Raw genomic sequence first — 20,736 nt, forward strand, 5'->3', positions numbered from 1 at the left:
AGATAGTGCACCATCAGTACATCAGAAAATGCTCCCTCAATACCTCAGACAGTGCACGCTCAATAACTCAGATAGTGCTTCCTCAGTAACTCAGGTAGTGCTCCCTCAGTTTTCTTTTTGTGCTTCCTCAATACATCAGAAAGTGCTTCCTCAGTACCACAGGTCGTGCACTCTCAATAGCTCAGATTGTGCTCCCTCAATACCTCAGAAAGCCCTCGCTCAATACCTCAGAAGGAGCACCCTCAATACCTCGGAATGTTCTCCCCCAATACCTCAGATAGTGCTCCCCCATGCCTTAGATACTGCTCCCTCAATACCTCAGATAGTGCTTCCTCAGTACCTCAGAATGTGCTCCCTCAGTACCTAGAAAATTGCTTCTTCAATACCTCAGAAAGTGCTCCCTCAACACCTCAGATAGTGTTCCCACAGTTCCTCACATAGTGCTTGCTTAATACCTCAGAAAGTACTCCCTCAGTACCTCAGATAGTGCTTCCTCAGTATCTCAGAAAGTGCTCCCTCAGTACCTCAGATAGTGCTTCCTCAGCAAATCAAATAGTGCTTCCTCAATACTTCAGAAAGTGCTCCCTCAATACCACAGATAGTGCTTCCTCAGTACCTCAGATAGTTCTCGCTCAATACCTCAGAAAGTACTCCCTCAGTACCTCAGAAAGTACTCCCTCAATACCTCAGATAGTGCTTCCTCAGTTCCTCAGATAGTGCACACCCAAGACCTCAGAAAGGGCTCCCTCAGTACCTCAGATAGAACGTCCCTCATTACCTCAGATAGTGCTCACTCAATACCTCAGATAGTGCTCCCTGAGTACCTTAGCCGGCGAACCTTCAATACAACAGAAAATGCTCCATCAATACCTCAGATAGTACACCCTCAGTACCTCAGAAGGTGCTCCCTCACTACCACAGAAAGTGTTCTCTCAATACCTCGGATAATGCTTCCTAAGTACCTCAGAAAATGCTCACTCAATACCTCAGATAGTGCACACTCTGTACCTCAGAAATTGCTCCCTCAGTACCTCAGACAGTGCTTCCTTAATACGTCAGAAAGTGCTCCCTCAGTACCTCAGATAGTGCTTCCTCAATGCCTCAGAAAATACTCGCTCAATACCTCAGAAGGAGTTCCCTCAATATCTCAGATAATGCTCCCTCAATACCTCAGTAATTGCTCCTTCAATACCACAGAAAGTACTCTCTCAATACCTCAGATAGTACACCTGCAATACCTCAGAAAGGGCTTCCTCAGTACCACAGAAAGTTCTCCTTCACTACCTCAGATAGTGCTCTCACAGTACCTCAGATAATGCTCCCTCAGTATGTCGGATAATGCTTCCTCAGTACCTAAGATAGCGCTCCCTCAATACCTCATATAATACTCCCTCAATACCTCAGAAAATGTTCACTCAATACCTCATAAAGTGCTCCCTCAGTACTTCAGAAGATTGCTCCCTCAATACCTCAGAAAGTTTTCCTCAATACCTCAGATAGATCTCCCTCAATACCTCAGAGAGTGCTTCCTCAGTACATCAGATACTATCTCCTCAATACCTCAGATAGTGTTCCTCAATACCTCAGATAGATCTCCCTCAAAACCTGAGATATTGCTCCCTCAGTAGCTCAAATAGTGCTTGCTCAATACCTCAGAAAGTCCTCCCTCCATACCTCAAATAGTGCTCCCTCAATACCTCAAAAAGAGCTCCTTTCATACTTCAGAAAGTGCTCCCTCAGTACCTCAGGTCGTGCTTCCTCAATACCTCAGAAAGTGCTCCCTCAATACCTCAGATAGTCTGTCCTCAGTACCTCAGATAGTGCTTCCCCAGTACCTTAGAAAGCCTTCCCTCAGTATCTCAGATAATTTTCCCTCACTACCTCAGAAAGCGATCCCTGAATACCTCAGATAGTGTTCCCACAGTTCCTCAGATGGTGTTTCCTCAGTTCCTCAGATAGTGCACCCTCAATACCTCAGACAGTGCTTCCTCAGTATCTCAGATAGTTCAACCACAGAAAGTGCTCCCTCAGTACCTCAGATAATGCTCCCTCAGTATGTCAGATAATTCTTCCTCAGTACCTCAGGTAGTGCTTCCTCAGTACCTCAGAAAGTGCTTCCTCAGTACCTTAGAAAGCGCTCCCTCAGTATGTCAGATAATGTTCCCTCAACACCTCAGATAGTGCTTCCTCACTATCTCAAAAAGCGCTTCCTCAATACCTCAGATAGCGCTCCCTCAATATCTCAGATCGTCCTTCTTCAGATCCTCAAAAACTGCTCCTCCAATACCTCAGATAGCGCTTCCTCAATACATCAGAAAGTGCACCATTAATACCTCAGAAGGTGTTCCCTCAGTACCTCAGAAAGTGCTCCCTCAGTACCAAAGAAAGTGCTCCCTCAGTACCTCAGATAATGCTCCCTCAGTATGTAAGATAATGCTTCCTCAGTACCTCAGATAGTGCTTTCTCAATACCTCAGAAAGTGCTCCCTCAATACCTCAGATAGTTCTCACTCAATACCTTACAAAGTGCTCGCTCAATACGTCAAATAGTGCACACTCTGCACTTCAGGCAGTGCTTCCTCACAACTCAGAAATTACTCCCTCAATATGTCGGACAGTGCTTCCTTAATACGTCAGAAAGTGCTCCCTCAGTACCTCAGATAGTGCTTCCTCAATAACTCAGAAAATACTCGCTCAATACCTCAGAAGGCGCTCCCCCAATACCTCAGATAGTGCTCCCTCAATACCTCAGTAATTGCTCCCTCACTACCTCAGAAAGTGCGCCCTCAATACCTCAGATAGTGCACCCGCAATACCTCAGAAAGTGCTTCCTCAGTACCACAGAACGTGCTCCCTCAATACCTCAGATAATGCTCCCTCAGTACCTTAGAGAGTGCTTCATCACTACCTCAGATAGCGCTTCCTCAATACCTCAAAAAGTGCACCCTTAATACCTCAGAAAGTGCTCCCTCAGTACCACAGGTAATGCTCCCTCAAAATCTCAGATAGTGCTTCCTCAATACCTCAGAAGGTGCTCCCTCAATACCTCAGAATGTGCTCCCTCAATACCTCACATAGTGCTCACCCATACCTAAGATAGTGCTCCCTCAATACCTCAGCTAGAACTCCCTTTATACCACAAAAAGTGTTCACGCAATACCTCCGATAGTGCACCCTCAATACCTCAGAAAGTGCTTCCTCAGTACCAAAGAAAGTACTCCCTCAGTATTCAGATAATGCTCCCTCAGTATGTCAGATAATGCTCCCTCAGTACCTCAGATAGTGCGTCCTCAATACCTCAGAAAGTGCTCCCTCAATACCTCAATACCTTACAAAGTGTTGCTCAATACGTCAGATAGTGCACACTCTGTACTTCAGGCAGTGCTTCCTCACAACTCAGAAATTGCTGCCTCAATATGTCGGACAGTGCTTCCTTAATATGTCAAAAAGTGCTCCCTCACTACCTCAGATAATGCTTCCTTAATACCTCAGAAAATACTCGCTCAATACCACAGAAGGAGCCCTCCAAATACCTCAGGTAGTGCTCCCTCAATACCTCAGTTATTGCTCCCTCACTACCTCAGAAAGTGCTTCCTCAATACCTCAGTAAGTGCTCCCTAAATACCTGAGATATTGCACCCTCAATGCCTCAGATAGTGCTTGCTGAATACCTCAGACAGTACTCCCTCTGTATCTCAGAAAGTTCTCCCTCAATACCTCAGAAAGTGCTCCCTCAGTACCACAGATAATGCTCCCTCAATAGCTCAGATAGTGCTTCTTCAATACCTCAGAAAGTGCTACCTCAGTACTCATATAATGCTCACTCAATGGCTCAGAAAGTGCTCACTCAATACCTCAGAAAGTGCTCCCACAGTACATCAGATAGTGCTCCCTCAATACTTCAGATAGTGTTCCTCAATACCTCAGATAGATCTCCTTCAATACCTCAGAGAGGGCTCGCTCAGTGCCTCAGGCAATGCTTGCTCAATACCTCAGAAAGTGCTCCCTCAGTACCTCAGAGAGTGCTTCATCAGTACATCAGAAAGTGCTTCCTCAATACCTCAGTAAGTGCTCCCTCAATACCCGAGATATTGCACCCTCAATGCCTCAGATAGTGCTTGCTGAATACCTCAGACAGTACTCCCTCAGTATCTCAGATAGTGCTTCCTCAATACCTCAGAAAGTTCTTCCTCAATACCTCAGAAACTACTCCCTCAGTACCTCAGAACGTACTCCCTCAATACCTCAGATAGTGCTTCCTCAGTTCCTCAGATAGTGCACACCCAATACGTCAGAAAGGGCTCCCTCTGTACCTTAGATTGTCAGTCCCTCAATACCTCAGATAGTGCTCCCTGAATACCTTAGACAGCGCACCTTCAGTATCTCAGAAAGTGCTCCATCAATACCTCAGATAGTACACTCTCAATACCTCAGAAAGTGCTCCCTCAATCCCTCAGATAGTGCTCCCACAATACCCTCAGATAGTGTTCCTCAATACCTCAGAGAGATCTCCCTCAATACCTCAGAGAGTGCTCCCTCAGTACCTCAGGAAATGCTTGCTCAATACCTCAGAAAGTGCTCCCTTAGTACCTGAGATATTGCGACCTCAGTACCTCACTTAGTGCTTGCTCAATACCTCAGGAAATGCACCCTCAGTACCTCAGATAGTGCTTCCTCAATACCTCAGTAAGTGCTCCCTCAATACCCGAGATATTGCACCCTCAGTACCTCAGATAGTGCTTGCTCAATACCTCAGACAGTACTCCCTCAGTACCTCAGATAGTGCTCCCTCAATACCTCAGAAAGTGCTCCATCAGTACCTCAGATAGTGAACCCTCAATACCTCAGAAAGTGCTCCCTCACTACCACAGAAAGTGATCCCTCAATACCTCAGTAATTGCTCCCTCACCACCTCAGAAAGTGCTCCCTCAATACCTCAGATAGTGCACCCTCAATACCTCAGTTATTGCTCCCTCACTACCTCAGAAAGTGCTCCCTCACTACTTCAGATTGTGCACTCTCAATACTTCAGAAAGTGCTTCCTCAGTACCACAAAAAGTGTTCCCTCAGTACCTCAGAAAATACTCCATCAGTATGTCAGATAATCCTCCCTCAGTACCTCAGATAGTGCTTCCTCACTACCTCAGATAATGCTCCCTCTGTACCTTAGAAAGTGCTTCATCACTACTTCAGATAGCGCTTCCTCAATATCTCAAAAGGTGCACCCTCAATACCTCAGAAAGTGCTCCCTCAAAACATTAGAAAATACTCCCACAATACCTCAGTAAGTACTCCGTCAATACCTCAGATAGTGCTCACTCAATACTTCAGAAAGTGCTCCCTCAATACCTCAGATAGTGCACCCTCAATACCTCAGAAAGTGCTTCCTCAGTACTTCAGATAGTGCACACTCTGTACTTCAGGGAGTGCTTCCTCAGTACTCGGACAGTGCTCGCTCAATAACTAAGATAGTGCACACTCAATACCTCAGATAGTGCTCCTTCAGTATCACAGAAAGTGCTCCCTCAGTACATCAGATAATGCTCCCTCAGTATGTCAGATAATGCTCTCTCAGTCCCTCAGATATTGCTTCCTCAGTACCTCAGAAAGTGCTCCCTCCATACCTCAGAGAGTTCTCACTCAATATCTTAGAAAGTGCTCCCTCAATACGTCAGATAGTGCACACTCTGTACTTCAGGCAGTGCTTCCTCACAACTCAGACATTGCTCCCTCAATAGGTCGGACAGTGCTTCCGTAATACGTCAGAAAGTGCTCCCTCTGTACCTCAGATAATGCTCCCTCAGTACCTCAGAGAGTGCTTCGTCAGAACCTCAGAAAGTGCTGCCTCAATACCTCAGATAATGTTCCATCAGTATGTCAGATAATGCTTTCTCAGTACCTCAGATAGTGCTTCCTCCGTACCTCAGAAAGTGCTCCCTCAATACCTCAGAAAGTGCTTCCTCAGTACCTCTGATAATTGTCCCTCAGTACCTTAGAGAGTGCTTCATCACTACCTCAGATAGCGCTTCCTCAATACCTCAAAAAGTGCACCCTCAATACCTCAGAAAGTGCTCCCTCAGTACCTCAGAAAGTGCTCCCTCAATACCTCAGTTAGTGCTCCCCCATACCTAAGATAGTGCGCCCTCAATAACTCAGAAAGGGCTCCCTCAATACCTCAGATAGTGCTCCCTTTATACCTCAAAAAGTGTTCACGCAATACCTCAGAATGCGTTCCCTCAATACCTCCGATAGTGCACCCTCAATACCTCAGAAAATGCTTCCTCAGTACCACAGAATGTGCTCCCTCAGTACATCAGATAATGCTCCCTCAGTATGTCAGATAATGCTCCCTCAGTACCTCAGAAATTGCTTCCTCAATACCTCAGAAAGAGCTCCCTCAATACCTCACATAGTACTTCCTCAGAACCGCAGATAGTGCTTGCTGAATACCACAGAAAGTACTCCCTCAGTACCTCAGAAAGTACTCCCTCAATACCGCATTTCGAGCTTCCTCACTTTCTCAGATAGTGCACACACAATACCTCAGAAATGGCTCCCACAGTACCTCAGATAGTGCACCATCAGTACATCAGAAAATGCTCCCTCAATACCTCAGACAGTGCACGCTCAATAACTCAGATAGTGCTTCCTCAGTAACTCAGGTAGTGCTCCCTCAGTTTTCTTTTTGTGCTTCCTCAATACATCAGAAAGTGCTTCCTCAGTACCACAGGTCGTGCACTCTCAATAGCTCAGATTGTGCTCCCTCAATACCTCAGAAAGCCCTCGCTCAATACCTCAGAAGGAGCACCCTCAATACCTCGGAATGTTCTCCCCCAATACCTCAGATAGTGCTCCCCCATGCCTTAGATACTGCTCCCTCAATACCTCAGATAGTGCTTCCTCAGTACCTCAGAATGTGCTCCCTCAGTACCTAGAAAATTGCTTCTTCAATACCTCAGAAAGTGCTCCCTCAACACCTCAGATAGTGTTCCCACAGTTCCTCACATAGTGCTTGCTTAATACCTCAGAAAGTACTCCCTCAGTACCTCAGATAGTGCTTCCTCAATATCTCAGAAAGTGCTCCCTCAGTACCTCAGATAGTGCTTCCTCAGCAAATCAAATAGTGCTTCCTCAATACTTCAGAAAGTGCTCCCTCAATACCACAGATAGTGCTTCCTCAGTACCTCAGATAGTTCTCGCTCAATACCTCAGAAAGTACTCCCTCAGTACCTCAGAAAGTACTCCCTCAATACCTCAGATAGTGCTTCCTCAGTTCCTCAGATAGTGCACACCCAAGACCTCAGAAAGGGCTCCCTCAATACCTCAGATAGAAGTCCCTCATTACCTCAGATAGTGCTCACTCAATACCTCAGATAGTGCTCCCTGAGTACCTTAGCCAGCGAACCTTCAATACAACAGAAAATGCTCCATCAATACCTCAGATAGTACACCCTCAGTACCTCAGAAGGTGCTCCCTCACTACCACAGAAAGTGTTCTCTCAATACCTCGGATAATGCTTCCTAAGTACCTCAGAAAATGCTCACTCAATACTTTAGATAATGCTCACTCAATACCTCAGATAGTGCACACTCTGTACCTCAGAAATTGCTCCCTCAGTACCTCAGACAGTGCTTCCTTAATACGTCAGAAAGTGCTCCCTCAGTACCTCAGATAGTGCTTCCTCAATTCCTCAGAAAATACTCGCTCAATACCTCAGAAGGAGTTCCCTCAATATCTCAGATAATGCTCCCTCAATACCTCAGTAATTGCTCCTTCAATACCACAGAAAGTACTCTCTCAATACCTCAGATAGTACACCTGCAATACCTCAGAAAGGGCTTCCTCAGTACCACAGAAAGTTCTCCTTCACTACCTCAGATAGTGCTCTCACAGTACCTCAGATTATGCTCCCTCAGTATGTCGGATAATGCTTCCTCAGTACCTAAGATAGTGCTCCCTCAATACCTCAGCTAGTACTCCCTTTATACCACAAAAAGTGTTCACGCAATACCTCCGATAGTGCACCCTCAATACCTCAGAAAGTGCTTCCTCAGTACCAAAGAAAGTGCTCCCTCAGTATTCAGATAATGCTCCCTCAGTATGTCAGATAATGCTCCCTCAGTACCTCAGATAGTGCTTCCTCAATACCTCAGAAAGTGCTCCCTCAATACCTCAGATAGTTCTCACTCAATACCTTACAAAGTGCTTGCTCAATACGTCAGATAGTGCACACTCTGTACTTCAGGCAGTGCTTCCTCACAACTCAGAAATTGCTCCCTCAATATGTCAGACAGTGCTTCCTTAATATGTCAGAAAGTGCTCCCTCACTACCTCAGATAATGCTTCCTTAATACCTCAGAAAATACTCGCTCAATACCTCAGACGGAGCCCTCCAAATACCTCAGGTAGTGCTCCCTCAATACCTCAGTTATTGCTCCCTCGCTACCTCACAAAATGCTCCCTCAATACCTCAGATAGTGTTCCCACAGTTCCTCAGAGAGTGCTTTCTCAGCAAATCAAATGGGCTTCCTCAATACCTCAGAAAGTGCTCCCTCAATACCTCAGATAGTGCTTCCTCATTACCTCAGATACTGCACACCCAATACCTCAGAAAGGGCTACCTCAATACCTCAGATAATCCGTCCCTCATTACCTCTGAAAGTGCTCCCTCAATTCCTCAGATAGTGCTCCCTCAATACCTCAGATAGTGCTCCCTCAATACCTTTGCCAGCGCACCTTCAGTACCTCAGAAAATGCTCCAGCAATACCTCAGATAGTACACCCTCAGTACCTCAGAAAGTGCTCCCTCACTTCCTCAGAAAGTGTTCCCTCATTACTTCAGGTAGTGCACCCTCAATACCTCAGAAAAGCCTCCCTCAATACCTCAGATAGTGCACCCTCAATACCTCAGATAGTGCACCCTCAATAACTCAGATAGTGCTTCCTAAGTCCCTCAGAAGGTTCTCCCTCAATACCTCAGAAAGTGCTCCCTCAATACTTTAGAAAATGCTCCCACAATACCTCAGTAAGTGCTCCCTCAATACCTCAGATAGTGCTCACTCAATACCTCAGAAAGTGCTTCCTCAGTACCTCAGATAGTGCTTCCTCAGTACCTCAGATAGAGCTTCCTCAATACTTCAGAGAGTGCTCCCTCAGTATTTCAGATAGTGCACTCTCTGTACTTCAGGCAGTGCTTCCTGAGTACTCAGACAGTGCTCCCTCAATACCTCAGATAGTGCACCCTCAATACCTCAGAACGTGCTTCCTCAGTACCTCAGATAGTGCTTCCTCAGTACCTCAGATAGAGCTTCCTCAATACTTCAGAAAGTGCTCCCTCAATACCGCAGATAGTGCTTCCTCAGTATCTCAGATAGTTCTCGCTCAATACCACAGAAAGTACTCCCTCAGTACCTCAGATCGTGCTTCCTCAGTTCCTCAGATAGTGCACACCCATTACCTCAGAAAGTGCTCCCTCAATACCTCAGATAGTACTCCCTGAATACCTTAGCCAGCACACCTTCAGTACCTCAGAAAATGCTCCAACAATTCCTCAGATAGTACACCCTCAGTACCTCAGAAAGTGCTCCATCACTACAACAGAAAGTGCTCCCTCATCACCTCAGGTAGTGCACCCTCAATACTTCAGAAAGTGCTCACTCAATACTTTAGATAATGCTCACTCAATACCTCAGAAAGTGCTCCCTCAATACTTAAGCTAGTGCACTCTCTGTACTTCAGGCAGTGCTTCCTCAGTACTCAGACAGTGCTCCCTCAATAGCTCAGATAGTGCACACTCAGTACCTCAGACAGTGCTTCCTTAATACGTCGGACAGTGCTTCCTCAATATGTCAGAAAGTGCTCCCTCAGTACCTCAGATAGTACTTCCTCAATACCTCAGAAAATACTTGCTCCATACCTCAGAAGGAGCTCCCTCAATACCTCAGATAGTGCTCCCTCAATATCTCAGTAATTGCTCCCTCAATACCTCAGAAAGTGCTCCAACAATACCTCAGATAGTGCACCCTCAATACCTCAGACAGTGCTTCCTCAGTATCTCAGATAGTTCAACCACAGAAAGTGTTCCCTCAGTACCTCAGATAATGCTCCCTCAGTATGTCAGATAATTCTTCCTCAGTACCTCAGGTAGTGCTTCCTCAGTACCTCAGAAAGTGCTTCCTCAGTACCTTAGAAAGCGCTCCCTCAGTATGTCAGATAATGTTCCCTCAACACCTCAGATAGTGCTTCCTCACTATCTCAAAAAGCGCTTCCTCAATACCTCAGATAGCGCTCCCTCAATATCTCAGATCGTCCTTCTTCAGATCCTCAAAAACTGCTCCTCCAATACCTCAGATAGCGCTTCCTCAATACATCAGAAAGTGCACCATTAATACCTCAGAAGGTGTTCCCTCAGTACCTCAGAAAGTGCTCCCTCAGTACCAAAGAAAGTGCTCCCTCAATACCTCAGATAATGCTTCCTCAGTACATTAGAAAGTGTTCCCTCAGTATGTCAGATAATGTTCCCTCAACACCTCAGATAGTGCTTCCTCACTACCTCAGAAAGCGCTCCCTCAATACCTCAGATAGCACTCCCTCAATATCTCAGATCACGCTTCTTCAGATCCTCAAAAATTGCTCCTCCAATACCTCAGATAGCGCCTCCTCAATACCTCAGAAAGTGCACCATTAATACCTCAGAAAGTGCTCCCTCAGTACCTCAGATAGTGCTTCCTCAATACCTCAGAAAGTGCTCCCTCAATACCTCAGATAGTTCTCACTCAATACCTTACAAAGTGCTCCCTCAATACGTCAGATAGTGCACACTCTGTACTTCAGGCAGAGCTTCCTCACAACTCAGAAATTGCTTCCTCAATATGTTGGACAGTGCTTCCTTACTACGTCAGAAAGTGCTCCCTCAGTGCCTCAGATAGTGCTTCCTCAATAACTCAGAAAATACTCGCTCAATACCTCAGAAGGCGCGCCCCAATACATCAGATAGTGTTCCCTCAATACCTCAGTAATTGCCCCCTCACTACCTCAGAAAGTGCTCCCTCAATACCTCAGATACTGCACCCGCAATACCTCAGAAAGTGATTCCGCAGTACCACAGAAAGTGCTCCCTCAGTACCTCAGATAATGCTCCCTCAGTACCTTAGAGAGTGCTTCATCACTTCCTCCGATAGAGCTTCCTCAATACCTCAGAAAGTGCTCCCTCAGTACCTCAGAAAGTGGTCCCTCAGTACCACAGATAATGCTCCCTCAATAGCTCAGATAGTGCTTCCTCAATACCTCAGAAGGTGTTCCCACAATACCTCAGATAGTGCTCCCCCATACCTAAGATAGTGCTCCCTCAATACCTAAGGAGTGCTCCCTTTATACCACAAAAAGTGTTCACGCAATACCTCAGAAAGTGTTCCCGCAATACCTCCGATAGTGCACCCTCAATACCTCAGAAAGTGTTTCCTCAGTACCAAAGAAAGTGCTCCCTCAGTACCTCAGATAATGCTCCCTCAGTATGTCGGATAATGCTCCCTCAGTACCTCAGATAGTGCTTCCTCAATACCTCAGAAAGTGCTCCCTCAATACCTCAGATAGTTCTCACTCAATACCTTACAAGGTGCTTGCTCAATACGTCAGATAGTGCACACTCTGTACTTAAGGCAGTGCTTCCTCACAACTCAGAAATTACTCCCTCAATATGTCGGACAGTGCTTCCTTAATACGTCAGAAAGTGCTCCCTCAGTGCCTCAGATAGTGCTCCCTCAATAACTCAGAAAATACTCGCTCAATACCACAGAAGGCGCTCCCCCAATACATCTGATAGTGCTCCCTCAATACCTCAGTTATTGCTCCCTCACTACCTCAGAAAGTGCACCCTCAATACCTCAGAAAGTGCTTCCTCAGTACCTCAGATAGTGCTTCCTCAGTACCACAGAAAGTGCTCCCTCAGTACCTCAGATAATGCTCCCTCAGTACCTTAGAGAGTGCTTCATCACTTCCTCCGCTAGCGCTTGCTCAATACCTCAAAAAGTGCACGCTTAATACCTCAGATGTCCTCCCTCAGTACCACAGAAAGTGTGCTCCCACAGTACCACAGATAATGCTCCCTCAATTGCTCAGATAGTGCTTCCTCAATACCTCAGAAGGTGCTCCCTCAATACCTCAGGTAGTGCTCCCTTTATACCACAAAAAGTGTTCCCGCAATACCTCCGATAGTGCATCCTCAATACCTCAGAAAGCACTCCCTCAAAACCTCAGAAAGTGCTTCCTCAGTATAACAGAAAGTGCTCCCTCAGTACCTCAGATAATGCTCCCTCAGTATGTCAGATAATGCTTCCTCAATATCTCAGAAAGTGCTCCCTCAATACCTCAGATAGTCCTCACACAATACCTTAGAAAGTGCTCCCTCAATACCTTAGAAAGTGCTCCCTCAGATAGTGCACACTCTGGACTTCATGCAGTGCTTCCTCACAACTCAGAAATTGCTCCCTCAATATGTCGGACAGTGCTTCCAAATACGTCAGAAAGTGCTCCCTCAGTACCTCAGATAATGCTTCCTCAATACCGCAGACAATACTCGCTCAATACCACAGAAGGAGCTCCCCAAATACCTCAGATATTGCTCCCTCAATACCTCAGTAATTGCTCCCTCAATACCTCATAAAGTGTTCCCTCAATACCTCAGATAGTGCTCCCCCATACCTTAGATAGTACTCCCTCAATATCTCAGAAAGTTCAACCTCAATACCTCAGATAGTGCTCTCTCATTTCCTCAGAGAGTGCTCCCTCAATACCTCAGATAGTGTTCCTCAATACCTCACATAGATCTCCCTGAAAACCTCAAAGAGTGCTCCCTCAGTACCTCAGATAGTGCTTTCTCAATACCTCAGAAAGTGCTCACTCAGTACCTTAGGCAGTGCTTCCTGAGTACCTCAGAAAGTGTTCCTCAATACTTGAGTTATTGAAAACTCAGTACCTCACGTAGTGCTTCCGCAATACCTCAGAAAGTGCTCCCTCAATACCTCAGATAGTGTTCCTCAATACCTTTGATGGATCTCCCGCAATACCTCAGAAAGTGTTCCCTCGATACTTGAGATATTGCTCCCTCAGTACCTCACATAGTGCTTCCGCAATACCTCAGAATGTACTCCCTCAGTACCTCAGGGAATGCTTCCTCAGTAAGTCAAATAGTGCTTCCTCAATACCTCAGATAGTACTTCCTCAGTACCTCAGATAGTGCTTGCTCACTACCACAGAATGTACTCCCTCAGTACCTCAGAAAGTACTCCCTCAATACCTCAGATAGTGCTCCCTCAATACCTCAGATAGTGCACTGCCAGTACCTCAGAAAATGGTCCTTCAATACCTCCGAAAATGCTCCCTCACTACCTCAGATAGTGCACCCTCAATAACTCAGATAGTGCTTCCTCAGTACCTCAGATAGTGCTTCCTCAGTACCTCAGATAGTGCTCCCTCAGCACTCACATTGTACTTCTTCAATACCTCAGTAAGTGCTTCCTCGGTACCACAGATAGTGCACACTCAGTACGTCAGCAAGTGCTCCCTCAGTACCTCAGAAGGAGCACCCACAATACCTCAGGAAGTGCTCCCTCAATATCTCAGATAGTGCTCCCCATGCCTTAGATTTTGCTCCCTCAATACCTCAGAAAGTGCTAATTCAGTACTTCATATAATGCTCACTCAATAGCTCAGAAAGTGCTCACTCAATACCTCAGAAAGTGCTACCTCAGTACATCAGATAGTGCTCCCTCAGTTCCTCAGATAGTGCTCCCTCAATACTTCAGATAGTGTTCCTCAATACCTCAGATATATCTCCCTTAATACCTCAGAGAGTGCTCCCTCAGTACCTCAGGAAATGCTTGCTCAATACCTCAGAAAGTGCTCCCTCAGTACCTCAGATACTGCACACCCAATACCTCAGAAAGGGCTACCTCAGTACCTCAGATAGTCCGTCCCTCATTACCTAAGAAAGTGCTCCCTCAATTCCTCATATAGCGCTCCCTCAATACCTCAGATAGTGCTCCCTCAATACCTTTGCCAGCGCACCTTCAGTACCTCAGAAAATGCTCCATCAATACCTCAGATAGTACACCCTCAGTACCTCAGATAGTGGTCCCTCAATACCGCAGGTAGTGCACCCTCAATACCTCAGGTAGTGCACCCTCAATAACTCAGATAGTGCTTCCTAAGTCCCTCAGAAGGTTCTCCCTCAATACCTCAGAAAGTGCTACCTCAATACTTTAGAAAATGCTCCCACAATACCTCAGTAAGTGCTCCCTCAATACTTCAGATAGTGCACTCTCTGTACTTCAGGCAGCGCTTCCTCAGTACTCAGACAGTGCTCCCTCAATACCTCAGATAGTGCACCCTCAATACTTCAGAAAGTGCTTCCTCAGTACCACAGAAAGTGCTCCCTCAGTACCTCAGATAATGCTCTCTCAGTATGTCAGATAATGTTCCCTCAATACCTCAGATAGTGCTTCCTCACTACATCAGAAAGCGCTCCCTCCAAACCTCAGATAGTTCTCCCTCAATATCTCAGATCGCGCTTCCTCAATACCTCAGAAAGTGCACAATTAATACCTCAGATAGTCTCCCTCAGAACCTCAGATAGTGCTCCCTCAGTTCCACAGATAATGTTCCCTCAATACCTCAGAAAGTGCTCCCTCAGTACCTCATAACGCTCCCTCAATATCTCAGAAAGTGTTCACTCAATACCTCAGAAAGTGCACCTTCAGTACTTCAGAAAATTGTTTCCTCAATACCTCAGACAGTGCTCCCTCAATACCTCAGAAAGGGCTCCCTCAGTACCTCAGATAGTGCACCATCAGTATCTCAGATCATGCACCCTCAGTACCTCAGAAAATGCTCCCTCAATACCTCAGAAATGGCTCTCTCAATACCTCACATAGTGCACCGTCAGTACCTCAGATAGTGCTTCCTAAGTACCTCAGAAGGTGCTCCCGCAGTACTGCAGAAAGTGCTCCCTCAATACCTCTGATAATGCTCCCAAATTACCTCAGAAAGTGCTCACTCAATACCTGAGAAACTGCTTCCTCAATACCTAGATAGTGCTCCATCAATACCTCAGATAGTACTCCCTCAATACCTCAGGAAGTGCTCCCTCAATACCTCAGACAGTACTCCATCAATACCTCAGAAAGTGCTCCCTCAATACCTCAGATAGTCCTCACTCAATACCTTAGAAAGTGCTCCCTCAATACGTCAGATAGTGCACACTCTGTACTTCAGGCAGTGCTTCCTCACAACTTAGAAATTGCTCCCTCAATGCGTCGGACAGTGCTTCCTTAATACGTCAGAAAGTGCTCCCTCAGTACCTCAGATCGTGCTTCCTCAATACCTCAGAAAATACTCGCTCAATACCTCAGAAGGAGCTCCCCCAATACCTCAGATAGTGCTCTCTCAACACCTCAGTTATTGCTCCCTCAATACCTCAGAAAGTGCTCCCTCAATACCTCAGATAGTGCACTCTCAATACCTCAGAAAGTGCTTCCTCAGTACCACAGAAAGTGCTCCCTCAGTACCTCAGATAATGCTCCCTCAGTACCTTAGAGAGTGCTTCATCACTACCTCAGATAGTGCTTCCTCAATACGTCAGATAGTGCACACTCTGTACTTCAGATAATGCTCCCTCAGTACCTTAGAGAGTGCTTCATCACTACCTCAGATAGTGCTTCCTCAATACGTCAGATAGTGCACACTCTGTACTTCAGATAATGCTCCCTCAGTACCTTCGAGAGTGCTTCATCACTACCTCAGATAGTGCTTCCTCAATACCTCAAAAAGTGCACTATTAATACCTCAGAAAGTGCTCCCTCAGTACCTCAGAAAGTGCTCCCTCAGTATCACAGATAATGCTCCCTCAATAGCTCAGATAGTGCTCCCTCAATACTTCAGAAAGAGCTCCCTCAGTAACTCATATAATGCTCCCTCAATTTTGCAGAAAGTGTTCACTCAATACCTCAGAAAGTTCACCTTCAGTACTTCAGAAAAATTGTTTCCTCAATACCTCAGAAAGTGCTCCCTCAATATCTCAGATTGTGCTCCCTCAGTACCTCAGATAGTGCTCCCTCAATACCTCAAAAACAGCTCCTTCCATACCTCAGAAAGTGCACCCTCACTACCTCAGAAAGTGTTCCCTCTATACCTCAGAGAGTGTTCCTCAATACCTCAGATAGATCTCCCTCAATACCTCAGAGAGTGCTCCCTCAGTACATCAGATTGTGCTCCCTCAATACCTGAGACATTGCTCCCACAGTAGCTCAGAATGTGTTTGCTCAATATCTCAGAAAGTGCTCCCTCCATACCTCAGATAGTGCTCCCTCAGTACCTCAGATAGTGCTTTCTCAATACCTCCGAAAGTGCTCTCTCAGTAACTCAGAGAGTGCTTCCTCAGTAAATCAAATAGTGCTCCCTCAATTCTTCAGAAAGTGCTCCCTCAATACCTCAGATATTATTCCTCAGTACCTCAGATAGTGCTTGCTCAATACCTCGGAAAGTACTACCTCAGTACCTCAGAAAGTACTCCCTCAATACCTCAGGAAGTGCAACATCAGTACCTCAGATCCTGCTCCCTCAATACCTCGGATAGTGCACCATCAGTATCTCAGAAAATGCTCCCTCAATACCTCAGAAAATGCTCCTTCAAAACCTCAAATAGTGCACCCTCAGTACCTCAGAAAATGTTCCCTCAATATCTCAGAAAAGGCTCTCTCAATACCTCACATAGTGCACCGTCAATATCTCAGATAGTGCTTCCTAAGTACCTCAGAAGGTGCTCCCGCAGTACTGCAGAGAGTGCTCTCTCAATACCTCAGATAATGCTCCCTCAATACCTCTGATAATGCTCCCTCATTACCTCAGAAAGTGCCCACTCAATACCTCAGAAATTGCTTTCTCAGTACCTAGATAGTGCTTCATCAATACCTCAGATAGTGCTCACTCAATACCTTAGAAAGTGCACGCTCTATATGTTAGAAAGTGCTCCATCAGTACCTCAGATGGAGCTTGCTCAATACCTCAGAAAGTGCTCCCTCAATACCTCAGAATGTGCTCCCTCAATACCTCAGATAGTGCACATTCTGTACTTCAGGCAGTGCTTCCTCACTACTCAGACAGTGCTCCCTCAATACCTCAGATAGTGCACACTCAGTACCTCAGAAATTGCTCCCTCAGTACCTCAGACACTGCTTCCTTAATACGTCTGACAGTGGTTCCTCAATACGTCAGAAAGTGCTCCCTCCGTACCTCAGATCGTGCTTCCTCAACACCTCAGAAAATACTCGCTCAATACCTCAGAAGGAGCTCCCCCAATACCTCAGATAGTGCTCCACCAATACCTCAGTAATTGCTCCCTCAATACCTCAGAATTCTCCCTCAATACCTCAGAAAGTGCTCCCTCAGTACCTCAGATAATGCTCCCTCAATACCTCAGACAATGCTCCCTCAATACCTCAGATAGTGCTACTTCAGTACCTCAGAAAGTGCTCCCTCAATACCTCAGAATGTGCTCCCACAATACCTCAGATAGTGCTCCCTCAGTACCTCATATAATGATCCCTCAATATCTCAAAAAGTGTTCACTCAATACCTCAGAAAGTGCTCCCTCAATACCTCAGATAGCGCTCCCTCAATACCTCAGATAGTGCTCCCTCAATACTTCAAAAAGAGATCCTTCCATATCTCAGAAAGTGCTCCCTCAATACCTCAGAACGTGTTCCTCAATATCTCAGATATATCTCCCTCAGTACCTCAGGTAGTGCTTCCTCAATACCTCAGAAAGTGCTCCCTCAGTACCTCTGCTTCCAAAGTACCTCAGATAGTGCCTCCTCATTACCTCAGAAAATGCTCCCTCAAAATTTGAGAAAGTGCTCCCTCAGTAGCTCAAATAGTGCTTGTTCAATACCTCAGATAGTGCTCCCTCAATACCTCAGAAAGTGTTCCTCAATACCTCAGATAGTGCACACTCAGCACCTCAGAGGGTGCTCCCTCAGTACCTCAGACAGTGCTTCCTCATTACCTCAGAAAGTACTCCCTCAATACCTGAGATATTGCTCTCTCAGTAGTTCAGATAGTGCTTCCTCAATACCTCAGAAAGTGCTCCCTCAGTACCTCAGAAAGTGCTCCCTCAATACCTCAGAAAGTGCTCCCTCAGTACCTCAGATAACGCTTCCTCAGTACCTCAGATAATGCTCCCTCAGTATCTCAGTCAATGTTCCCTCAGTCCCTCAGATAGTGCTTCCTCACTACCTCAGAAAGTGCTTCCTCAATACCTCAGATAGCACTCCCTCAATACCTCAGATCATGCTTCTTCAGATCCTCAAAAGGTGCTTCCTCAATACCTCAGAAAGTGCACCATTAGTACCTCAGAAAGTGCTCCCTCAATACCTCAGAAAGTGCTCCCTCAGTACCTCAGAAAGTGCTCCCTCAATACCTCAGAATGTGCTCCCTCAATACCTCAGAAAGTGCTCCCTCAGTACCTCAGAAAGTGCTCCCTCAATACCTCAGAATGTGCTCCCTCAATACCTCCTTGCGCCCTATACCTTAGATAGCACTCCCTCAATACCTGAGAAAGTGCTCCCTCAATACCTCATATAATGCTCCCTCAATATCTCAGAAAGTGTTCACTCAATACCTCAGAAAGTGCGCCTTCAGTACGTCAGAATATTGCTTCCTTAAAATCTCAGAAAGTGTTCACTCAATATCTCAGATAGTGCTCCCTCCATACCTCAGATAATGCCTCCTCAATACCTCAGAAAGTGCTCCCTCAAAACCTGAGATATTGCTCCCTCAGTAGCTCAAATAGTGCTCCCTCAATACCTCAAAAAGAGCTCCTTTCATACCTCAGAAAGTGCTCCCTCAATACCTCAGAAAGTGTTCCCTCAATACCTCAGATAGTGTTCCTCAATACCTCAGATAGATCTCGCTCAATACCTCAGAGGGTGCTCCCTCAGTACCTCAGGTCGTGCCTCCTCAATACCTTAGAATGTGCTCCGTCAGTACCTCAGAGAGTGCTTCCTCAGTACATCAGACAATGCTTCCTCAATACCTCAGAAAGTGCTCCCTTCATACCTGAGACATTGCTCCCTCAGTACCTCACATAGCGCTTTCTCAATACCTCAGAAAATGCTCCCTCAGTACCTCAGACAGTGCTTCCTCAGTAAATGAAATAGTGCTTCCTCAAACCTAAGAAAGTGCTCCCTCAATACCTCAGATATTACTTCCTCAGTACCTCAGATAGTGCTTGCTCAATACCTCAGAAAGTACTCCCTCAGTACCTCTGAAAGTACTGCCTCAATACCTCAGAAAGGGTTCCCTCAGTAGCTCAGATAGTGCACCCTCAGTACCTCAGAAAATGCTCCCTCAATACCTCAGAAAAGGCTCTCTCAATACCTCACATAGTGCACTTTCAGAATCTCAGATAGTGCTTCCTAAGTACCTCAGAATGTGCTTCTGCAGTACTGCAGAAAGTGCTCCCTCTGATAATGCTCCCTCATTACCTCAGAAAGTGCTCACTCAATACCCCAGAAACTGCTTCCTCAGTACCGAGATAGTGCTCCATCAATTCCGCAGATAGTACTCTCTCAATGCCTCAGAAAGTGCTCACTCAATACCTTAGAAAGTGCTCCCTCAATACCTGAGATATTGCTTCCACAGTAGCTCAGATAGTGCTTTCTCAATGCCTCAGAAAGTGCTCCCTCAGTAACTCAGAGAATGCTTTCTCAGTTAATCAAATAGTGCTCCCTCAATACCTCAGATATTATTCCTCAGTACCTCAGAGAGTGCTTGCTCAATACCTCGGAAAGTACTCCCTCAGTACCTCAGAAAGTACTCCCTCAATACCTCAGAAAGGTCTCCCTCAGTAACTCAGATAGTGCACCCTCAGTACCTCAGAAAATGCTCCCTCAATACCTCAGAAAAGGCTCCCTCAATACCTCACATAGTGCACCGTCAGTACCTCAGATAGTGCTTCCTAAGTACCTCAGAAGGTGCTCCCGCTGTACTGCAGAAAGTGTTCCTTCAATACCTCTGATAATGCTCCCTAATTACCTCAGAAAGTGCTCACTCAATACCTGAGAAACTGCTTACTCTGTACCTAGATAGTGCTCCATCAATACCACAGATAGTACTCCCTCAATACCTCAGAAAGTGCTCCCTCAATACCTCAGATAGTGCTCACTGAATAACTTAGAAAACGCACCCTCTATATGTCAGAAAGTGCTCCCTCATTACCTCAGATAGTGCTAACTCAATACCTCAGAACATGCTCCCACAGTACGTCAGACATTGCATACTCAGTCCCTCAGATAGTGCACCCTCAATACGTCATAAAGTGCCGCCTCAGTACATCTGATACTGCTCCCTCACTACCTCAGAAATTACTCGCTCAATACCTCAGAAAGTGCCCCCTCAATACCTCAGATAGTGCACACTCTGTACTCCAGGCAGTGCTTCCTCACAACTCAGACAGTGCTCCCTCAATACCTCAGATAGTGCACACTCAGTACCTCAGACAGTGCTCCCTCAATACCTCAGATAGTGCATACTCAGTACCTCAGAAATTGCTCCCTCAGTACCTCAGACAGTGCTTCCTTAATACGTCAGAAAGTGCTCCCTCAATACCTCAGACAGTGCTCCCTCAATACCTCAGATAGTGCACACTCAGTACCTCAGACAGTGCTCCCTCAATACCTCAGA

The sequence above is a fragment of the Chiloscyllium punctatum genome, chromosome 50 (assembly GCF_047496795.1).
Source record: "Chiloscyllium punctatum isolate Juve2018m chromosome 50, sChiPun1.3, whole genome shotgun sequence".
Lineage (NCBI taxonomy): Eukaryota > Metazoa > Chordata > Chondrichthyes > Orectolobiformes > Hemiscylliidae > Chiloscyllium > Chiloscyllium punctatum.